Raw genomic sequence first — 11027 nt, forward strand, 5'->3', positions numbered from 1 at the left:
TAAGCATCGTCAAAAAGCATGTTGTTTCAACATTGTATTTGTGTTGTAGAATATTGGTTGGGAAATGACCAAAATTCAACGGTCAAATAAACGTCAAAATCCAACATTGATTAAGCGTCGTCAAAAAGCATGTTGTTTCAACGTTGTATTTGTGTTGTAGAATATTAGTTCCGAAATGACCAAATTTCAATGGTCAAATTAACGTCAGAACGCAACATTGATTAAGCGTCGTCAAAAAGCATGTTGTTTCAACGTTGTGTTTGTGTTGTAGAATATTGTTTCGAAAATTACCAAAATTCAATGTTCATCTAAACATTGGAACTTAACATTGATTAAACGTCGTCAAAAAGCATGTTGTTTCAACGTTGTTTTTGTGTTGTAGAATATCGGTTGGTAAATGACCAAAATAAATGGTCAAATTAACGTCAGAACCCAACATTGATTAAACGTCATCAAAAAGCATGTTGTTTCAACGTTGTGTTTGTGTTGTAGAATATTGGTTCGGAAATTACCAAAATTCAGTGTTCATCTAAACATCGGAACTTAACTGAACATTGATTAAATGTCGTCAGAAAGCACGTTGTTTCAACGTTGTTTCTGTGTTGTAAAATTTGGTTGGGAAATGACCAAAATTCTACTGTCAAATTAACGTCAGAACCAACATTGATTAAACGTCAAAAAGCATGTTGTTTCAACGTTGTATTTGTGTTGTAGAATATTGGTTGGGAAATGACCAAAATTCAATGGTCAAATCAACGTCAAAATCCAACATTGATTAAGGGTCGTCAAAAAGCATGTTGTTTCAACGTTGTATTTGTGTTGTAGAATATTGGTTGGGAAATGACCAAAATTCAACGTTAAAATCAACGTCAGAACCCAACATTGATTAAACGTCGTCACAAAGCATGTTGTTTCAACGTTGTTTTTGTGTTGTAAAATTTGGTTGGGAAATGACCAAAATTCAATGGTCAAATTAACGTCAGAACCAACATTGATTAAACGTCAAAAAGCATGTTGTTTCAACGTCCTATTTGTGTTGTAGAATATTGGTTGGGAAATGACCAAAATTCAACGTTAAAATCAACGTCAGAACCCGGCATTGATTAAACGTCGTCAAAAAGCATGTTGTTTCAACGTTGTTTTTGTGTTGTAAAATTTGGTTGGGAAATGACCAAAATTCAATGGTCAAATTAACGTCAGAACCAACATTGATTAAACGTCAAAAATCATGTTGTTTCAACGTTGTATTTGTGTTGTAGAATATTGGTTGGGAAATGACCAAAATTCAACGTTAAAATCAAGGTCAGAACCCAACATTGATTTAACGTCGTCAAAAAGCATGTTGTTTCAACGTTGTATTTGTGTTGTAAAATTTGGTTGGGAAATGACCAAAATTCAACGTTAAAATCAACGTCAGAACCCAACATTGATTAAACGTCGTCAAAAAGCATGTTGTTTCAACGTTGTTTTTGTGTTGTAGCTTATTGGTTGGGAAATTACCAAAATTCAACGGTAAAATCATTGTCAGAACCCAACATTGATTAAACATAGTCAAAAAGCTTGTTGTTTCAACGTTGTATTTGTGTTGTAAAATTTGGTTGGGAAATGACCAAAATTCAACGTTATAATCAACGTCAGAACCCAACATTGATTAAACGTCGTCAAAAAGCATGTTGTTACAACGTTATGTTTGAGTTGTAAAATATTGGTTGGGAAATGACCAAAATTCAACGTTAAAATCAACATCAGAAACCAACATTGATTAAATGTCGTCAAAAAGCATGTTGTTTCAACGTTGTATTTGTGTTATAGAATATCGGTTGGTAAATGACCAAAATAAATTGTCAAATTAACATCAGAACCAACATTGATTAAATGTCAAAAAGCATGTTGTTTCAACGTTGTTTTTGTGTTGTAGAATATTGGTTGGGAAATGACCAAAATTCAACGTTAAAATCAACTTCAGAACCCAACATTGATTAAACGTCATCAAAAAGCATGTTGTTTCAACGTTGTGTTTGTGTTGTAGAATATTGGTTCGGAAATGACCAAAATTCAATGTTCATCTAAACATCGGAACTTAACTTAACATTGATTAAACGTCGTCAGAAAGCATGTTGTTTCAAGGTTATGTTTGAGTTGTAGAATATTGGTTGGGAAATTACCAAAATTCAACGTTAAAATCAATGCCAGAACCCGACATTGATTAAACGTCGTCAAAAAGCATGTTGTTTCAACGTTGTTTTTGTGTTGTAAAATTTGTTTGGGAAATTACCAAAATTCAATGGTCAAATTAACGTCAGAACCAACATTGATTAAACATCAAAAAGCATGTTGTTTCAACGTCCTATTTGTGTTGTAGAATATTGGTTGGGAAATGACCAAAATTCAACGATCAAATCAACGTCAAAATCCAACATTGATTAAGCATCGTCAAAAAGCATGTTGTTTCAACGTTGTATTTGTGTTGTAGAATATTGGTTGGGAAATGACCAAAATTCTACTGTCAAATCAACATCAGAAGCCAACATTGATTAAACGTCGTCAAAAAGCATGTTGTTTCAGCGTTGTATTTGTGTTATAGAATATCGGTTGGTAAATGACCAAAATAAATGGTCAAATTAACATCAGAACCCAACATTGTTTAAACGTCATCAAAAAGCATGTTGTTTCAACGTTGTGTTTGTGTTGTAGAATATTGGTTCGGAAATTACCAAAATTCAGTGTTCATCTAAACATCGGAACTTAACTGAACATTGATTAAATGTCGTCAGAAAGCACGTTGTTTCAACGTTGTTTCTGTGTTGCAAAATTTGGTTGGGAAATGACCAAAATTCAATGTTCATCTAAACATCGGAACTTAACTTAACATTGATTAAACGTCGTCAAAAAGCATGTTGTTTCAACGTTATGTTTGAGTTGTAGAATATTGGTTGGGAAATTACCAAAATTCAACGTTAAAATCAACGTCAGAACCCGGCATTGATTAAACGTCGTCAAAAAGCATGTTGTTTCAACGTTGTTTTTGTGTTGAAAATTTGGTTGGGAAATGACCAAAATTCAATGGTCAAATTAACGTCAGAACCAACATTGATTAAACGTCAAAAAGCATGTTGTTTCAACGTTGTATTTGTGTTGTAGAATATTGGTTCCGAAAATACCAAAATTCAATGTTCATCTAAATATCGGAACTTAACTTAACATTGATTAAACGTCGTCAAAAAGCATGTTGTTTCAACGTTATGTTTGAGTTGTAGAATATTGGTTGGGAAATTACCAAAATTCAACGTTAAAATCAACGTCAGAACCCGGCATTGATTAAACGTCGTCAAAAAGCATGTTGTTTCAACGTTGTTTTTGTGTTGAAAATTTGGTTGGGAAATGACCAAAATTCAATGGTCAAATTAACGTCAGAACCAACATTGATTAAACGTCAAAAAGCATGTTGTTTCAACGTTGTATTTGTGTTGTAGAATATTGGTTGGGAAGTGACCAAAATTCTACTGTCAAATCAACATCAGAACCCAACATTGATTAAACGTTGTCAAAAAGCATGTTGTTTCAACGTTGTATTTGTGTTGTAGAATATTAGTTCGGAAATGACCAAATTTCAATGGTCAAATCAACATCAGAATGCAACATTGATTAAGCGTTGTCAAAAAGCATGTTGTTTCAACGTTGTATTTGTGTTGTAGAATATTGGTTCGGAAATGACCAAAATTTAATGTTCATCTAAACATCGGAACTTAACATTGATTAAACGTTGTCAGAAAGTATGTTGTTTCAACGTTATGTTTGAGTTGTATAACATTGGTTGGGAAATTACCAAAATTCAACGTTAAAATCAACGTCAGAACCCGAATATTAGTTCGGAAATAACCAAATTTCAATGGTCAAATCAACATCAGAACCCAACATTGATTAAACGTCGTCAAAAAGCATGTTGTTTCAACGTCCTATTTGTGTTGTAAAATATTAGTTCGGAAATGACTAAATTTCAATGGTCAAATCAACATCAGAACCCAACATTGATTAAACGTCGTCAAAAAGCATGTTGCTTCAACGTTGTGTTTGTGTTGTAGAATATTGGTTCGGAAATTACCAAAATTCAATGTTCATCTAAACATCGGAACTTAACTTAACATTGATTAAACGTCGTCAAAAAGCATGTTGTTTCAACGTTATGTTTGAGTTGTAGCATATTGGTTCGGAAATTACCAAAATTCAATGTTCATCTAAACATCGGAACTTAACTTAACATTGATTAAACGTCGTCAAAAAGCATGTTGTTTCAACGTTATGTTTGAGTTGTAGAATATTGGTTGGGAAATTACCAAAATTCAACGTTAAAATCAACGTCAGAACCCGACATTGATTAAACATCGTCAAAAAGCATGTTGTTTCAACGTTGTTTTTGTCTAGTAATATTTGGTTGGGAAATGACCAAAATTCTACTGTCAAATCAACATCAGAACCCAACATTGATTAAACGTCGTCAAAAAGCATGTTGTTTCAACGTCCTATTTGTGTTGTAGAATATTAGTTCGGAAATAACCAAATTTCAATGGTCAAATCAACATCAGAACCGAACATTGATTAAACGTCATCAAAAAGCATGTTGTTACCAAAATTCAATGTTCATCTAAACATCGGAACTTAACATTGATTAAACGTCGTCAAAAAGCATGTTGTTTCAACGGTATGTTTGAGTTGTAGAATATTGGTTGGGAAATGACCAAAATTCAACGTTAAAATCAACGTCAGAACCCAACATTGATTAAACGTCGTCAAAAAGTATGTTGTTTCAATGTCCTATTTGTGTTGTAGAATATTAGTTCGGAAATGACCAAATTTCAATGGTCAAATCATCATCAGAACCCAACATTGATTAAACGTCGTCAAAAAGCATGTTGTTTCAACGTTGTGTTTGTGTTGTAGAATATTGGTTCGAAAATTACCAAAATTCAATGTTCATCTAAACATTGGAACTTAACATTGATTAAACGTCGTCAGAAAGCATGTTGTTTCAACGTTATGTTTGAGTTGTAGAATATTGGTTGGGAAATTACCAAAATTCAACGTTAAAATCAACGTCAGAACCAACATTGATTAAACGTCGTCAAAAAGCATGTTGTTTCAACGTTGTATTTGTTTTATGGAATATCGGTTGGTAAATGACCAAAATAAATTGTCAAATTAAGGTCAGAACCCAACATTGATTAAACGTCATCAAAAAGCATGTTGTTTCAACGTTGTATTTGTGTTGTAGGATATTGGTTGGGAAATGACCAAAATTCAACATTAAAATCAATGTCAGAACCCAACATTGATTAAACGTCGTCAAAAAGCATGTTGTTTCAACGTTGTATTTGTGTTGCAAAATTTGGTTGGGAAATGACCGAAATTCAACGTTAAAATCAACGTCAGAACCCAACATTGATTAAACGTCAAAAAGCATGTTGTTTCAACGTTGTATTTGTGTTATAGAATATTGGTTCGGAATCTACCAAAATTCAATGTTCATCTAAACATCGGAACTTAACTTAACATTGATTAAACGTCGTCAAAAAGCATGTTGTTTCAACGTTATGTTTGAGTTGTAGAATATTGGTTGGGAAATTACCAAAATTCAACATTAAAATCAATGTCAGAACCCAACATTGATTAAACGTCGTCAAAAAGCATGTTGTTTCAACGTTGTATTTGTGTCGTAAAATTTGGTTGGGAAATGACCAAAATTCAACGTTAAAATCAACTTCAGAACCCAACATTGATTAAACGTCATCAAAAAGAATGTTGTTTCAACATTGTATTTGTGTTGTAGAATATTGGTTCGGAAATTACTAAAATTCAATGTTCATCTAAACATCGGAATTTAACTTAACATTGATTAAACGTCATCAAAAAAGCATGTTGTTTCAACGTTATGTTTGAGTTGTAGAATATTGGTTGGGAAATGACCAAAATTCAACGTTAAAATCAACGTCAGAACCCGACATTGATTAAACATCGTCAAAAAGCATGTTGTTTCAACGTTGTTTTTGTCTTGTAAAATTTGGTTGGGAAATGACCAAAATTCTACTGTCAAATCAACATCAGAACCCAACATTGATTAAACGTCAAAAAGCATGTTGTTTCAACGTCCTATTTGTGTTGTACAATATTAGTTCGGAAATAACCAAATTTCAATGGTCAAATCAACATCAGAACCCAACATTGATTAAACGTCGTCAAAAAGCATGTTGTTTCAACGTTGTATTTGTGTTGTAGAATATTGGTTCGGAAATTACCAAAATTCAATGTTCATCTAAACATTGGAACTTAACATTGATTAAACGTCGTCAAAAAGCATGTTGTTTCAACGGTATGTTTGAGTTGTAGAATATTGGTTGGGAAATGACCAAAATTCAACGTTAAAATCAACGTCAGAACCCGACATTGATTAAACGTCGTCAAAAAGCATGTTGTTTCAACGTTGTTTTTGTGTTGTAGAATATTGGTTCAGAAATTACCAAAATTCAATGTTCAAATCAACGTCAGAACCCAACATTGATTAAACGTCATCAAAAAGCATGTTGTTTCAACGTTCTCTTTGAGTTGCTTAAAGTCAGGACCTAATTCGACAAGCTGGGTCCTTCAGTTGCTGGCTAATTGTCTATTGTGTCTTTGTGCACCAAGTTTGCTCCTTCAATCTTAGTTCCTGCACTGGCCCTAATCAAACAGACTTTTAATCTGCACGTCGCCTGCCGTCTCTGCACCGCCAGCGACCACAAAACTACGACTAAGATGCACATTACAATCAAACATCGGTCGTGTTCCAAGTGCAACACTTCCTGGCAAACACAATATTGTGTGTTTTGCAAAATAAGTCAAACTAGCGTTCTTGCAGCAGTAACTGCTTAGTCAGCATTAATAGTGCTGATCACGGCAAAAAGGGTATGGCAAGTGTAACACGCACGAGTTCCAACAGTTGAAGGTTTTAAATGCAGAGGTTGATAAGACTTCAGTTACAGCTGAAGAACACTCACAATACATTTTCCATCGCTACTTCATCACATGGACTTGAATTGCAGCTTTCGTCTGAGTTTGGTTTTGTTGAATTTGTTGTTGTTTTTTCCAGCCTGAGTTACAGTAAGCTCTACGTTTTCCTACTCCTTTTAAGTCCACTTCGACGTGACACCGTTAAGCAAACTTAATCCGCCGCTCCCAGTCTGCGGAGCGCTATCCCTGACCACCTGAGGGCACCACAGACTGTGGATGCTTTTAAAAAAGGCTTAAAAACCCTTCTTTTTAAAAAAAAAGTGTAACGACGTGGTCGCATAGTGATGCGGGTGTGGTTCTCCCAAGGATGCAGACGGCTACGGACACAGCTTGCAGGTAGGAAAATGATTTCTTAAACAAATAAATCATACGGTGAATAACAAAAAACATACACGTAGTACAAAAGGCAAAACAAAAGGGCTAGCGTGGGAGCTAGTAAACCAAAATAGCTAGCTAAGAAACAGGAAATAATCGTCGTCATCAGTTGTGTAAGAACAAACTAGGAAGCCAGACCGAGTGAGGCCAGGGCAAAGACTAAATAGCCCTCTGATTAGTGCCCGGGCAACAGGTGCGCGTCCCGAACACTAACCAGAGGCAGGTGAATGTAATCAGTTGACATGGCAACTGAACACAAACAAAATCAAGGTGCTGAAAACATGTGACTCAAACATAAACAAACTATGATCCGGGCAGCGGATCGTAACAAAAAGCCTTTTTTTATGCATACTAGTTCTAGCTATTTGGCTGTTCTAGTTTTTATTTTTATTTTTTTTAAATTATATTTTAATTTTTTTAATACACTGTAGCACTTTGAGGTTGTTTACTCAATGCAAAGTGCTTTTTACAAATACAATCTATTATTATTATTATTATTATTAATCAGAACCACTCCCGCATGGCCACAAGGGGGTGTAAAACCTGAAATAGAAGGGACAGTTTTTATGATTCAGTACAATTTCCATGGAATGTACCTCTACTCTCTTTCACTTTGGTACTCAAATGATGCAGAATTGATCATATTTGGTTAATGGTACCAGGGCCGGCCCGTGGCATAGGCCGTATAGGCAAATGCTACGGGCGCCGTCCATCAGGGGGCGCCACGCCAGTGCCACAAATGTTGGAGAAAAAAAAAAAAAAAAAAAAAAAAATTTGGTACTATTATTTCTAAATACAAAAAATAATCCCACGTTAATTAAAATGTAAAGTAAAGCCTATTTAATAGAAATATTATTTGTTACAACATTACGCCCCCCCCCCCCCCCCCCCCCCCCCCCCTTTCCCCCCTGCCCCCCGCACGGTGCGCCGCCCCCTCCCTTCCCGTATCATGACTCTTTTTGGACGTCACCACATCAAAAAATCAACAAAGGTGGCAAAACGGCCAAAACTGTCAGGTGCCCAGGGAAGAAAAAAGAGAAAAGAAGAGGAGGAGAAACGAGAAAAAGACAGAGGTAGCAGGTAGGTAACGTTAGCCTACATGAAATTATTTGTCTGTTACAGAATGTGATAGTAACCTGGCTTTTTAGCATTAAGCTAATGTTACATGATTCGGCAATTGCTAATCAATAAATAGCTAGTTCTGTTTTAACGTCGGGTTAATATTGTGGAGGGGGCTAAATTGTTATGGAAAATAATAATGTAACGTTAGGTAATTACAGTACTCCCACCTTACATTCCTCAGGGACATTTGTATTAGATCTTTTAAGCAGGTGTTTTTTGTTTACATTGTTATTGCCTTCTGGTTAGCTAATGTTTGCCCTGCAGGTAATAGTCACTTTTCCACCCCTTTATATATCAGGTATAGTTGTAAGCCTAGTTGTTAAAGTGCACATCATTAATGTTAATTAAGCAATATGTATGTAAAAAATATTGTATTTCATATATTCATTTTTTATTTTTTTGCATTCATTTATTTATTCATATTTTTTTAAATCTTGTTAACTATTCTGATTGTTAATTTGCTTTCTTTAAGTAAAAAAAAAGGTCAAAGACAAAGCTATTCGGTTTCTTGTGAGTATATACACTTCACTGCCGATGTGGGGGGGCGCCACCTAAAATCTTGCCTAGGGCGCCAGATTGGTTAGGGCCGGGCCTGAATGGTACATATGCATTCTTATGATTTATTTACCACTACTGTTACAATCATTATTACTATTATTCAAATGTCTTTGTCATATTTACTACAGCAAGCCCCGTATGGCATAAGCTGCTCCAAAACGCTGCTGATCGAGTGGTGACTAGAACTTAGGAGAAGATACTATCTTGATGGATGGATAATGTGCTGTTGTTTCGCCGACCTTATCAATCTCGACTCCGACGCCATCACCTTTCTGACCTGCTTACATAACATAACAAAATAAAAATAAATCCCCGTTATCGTCATATCTTCGCTCTTTCACATGATGTGTGACAGTCACACGGAAATATACCCTAAACACGTAAAAATATGATATTTATCTCAGTGTCATATGCAGAGGTGGGACCAAGTCATTGTTTTGCAAGTCACAAGTAAGTCTCAAGTCTTTGCCCTCAAGTCCGAGTCAAGTCCCGAGTCAAGACAGGCAAGCCCCGAGTCAAGTCCAAAGTCAAGACTGGAAAGTCTCAAGTCAAGTCCTAAGTCCTGCATTTTGAGTTTCGAGTCCTTTCAAGTCCTTTTAACCACAGACTAATATATTAACACAGATTGTGTATGCTTTTCAAACGCTGTATTTATTTATTAAAACAAGTGCATTTTAAATTGCAGGAAAGAAAATTGTGCTGACATTGCACTTTATAATAGCACTATTAACCAGTCATTTTAAACATTAACTCATTCCTTTACAGAACAAACACATTTGAAAAATCAAGTGCAAATGTACTTATTTGTACAAAAGTGTTAACATTGAAAAAACATGACATATACGTGAACATAACAAAAAAGTTGTACTTTTTATATGTCAGGGCCCTATGCTGCATTGCATTTGCAAAAGACCAAATTAGCCAAGAGTCTGTCAGTCATTTGTGCACGATGGGGGCGTAGTATGATGCCACCATGGCTGAAAACTCGCTCCACTGGAGCACTGGAGGCAGGCACTGCCAAGACTCTCATGGCCACTCGGAACAGTGAAGGAAGAGTCTTCATGTTCAATGCCCAGAACAAAAGGGGGGAGAGAGTTGTTTTGGGTTGGTGCACTACTTGTAAGTGTATCTTGTGTTTTTTATGTTGATTTAATTAAAAAAAGAAAGAAAAAAAAAATTATTTCTTGTGCGGCCCGATACCAATCGATCCACGGACCAGTACCGGGCCGCGGCCCGGTGGTTGGGGACCACTGAGGTAAACAACCAACAGTATGTCAGAAAGCTAGCTAAAACGGTACACATATTCATAATATAGTATACATTTTAACTGACCTTTATTTTACTATTTTTGTCTTTTTTTAGGTGGCTAAAATACGCGGTGCTGCTGACCGCCGTCTAACGTTACGTGTGATATATTGACTAACGTAACCCTGCTTAAAAAAAATCACTGAACAAAAAGTATGAATAAGGTAGTGAACTGCAACAGATTCCCGTGTTTGCAATAACGTTATAACGTTAGCAGTGAGTTTACAGCCTCACTGATTTAACTACACAGCAAATAAAAGTCACATTACTTAGCCAATAAACGTTATCTTACATTCAAAACTTACCCTTCTTTGTGCAACTTCAAATGCCGGACGAAGTTGGAAGTTGTTGCCTCTCCATCAGTAATTTTCGAACCGCATGTGTTGCATACTGCAAACCGTTTTGTGTTGACCACCTCGTAATTTTTATACCCAAACAAAATTATTTTAGGTATCATTTTTTTGTTCACTGGCGTGTGGTTTGGACATGTCTTCTTCGTTGGTTGTCCTGCAATTTGATTGGATGAATGCTGTGTGATGAAAACAAAGTAGATCTAATTTGATTGGCTGTTGTACTGAGAGCACACCAGCTGACACACGCAACGCTGATAGACAAGTACACAATGA

General features: G+C 35.6%; 1 protein-coding gene across 1 annotated transcript in view; it reads left to right on the forward strand.

Moving 5' to 3' along the window:
* The first annotated feature begins 8419 nt into the window (after positions 1-8419).
* The window catches only part of LOC133615281 (E3 ubiquitin-protein ligase TRIM58-like), a 36245-nt gene continuing 33637 nt past the window's right edge, over positions 8420-11027 (forward strand). The window contains exon 1 of the mRNA XM_061973773.2: positions 8420-8496. The gene's annotated coding sequence lies outside the window, so the exon portion shown is untranslated. The remainder of the gene's footprint in view (positions 8497-11027) is intronic.

The sequence above is a fragment of the Nerophis lumbriciformis genome, linkage group LG01 (assembly GCF_033978685.3).
Source record: "Nerophis lumbriciformis linkage group LG01, RoL_Nlum_v2.1, whole genome shotgun sequence".
NCBI lineage: Eukaryota > Metazoa > Chordata > Actinopteri > Syngnathiformes > Syngnathidae > Nerophis > Nerophis lumbriciformis.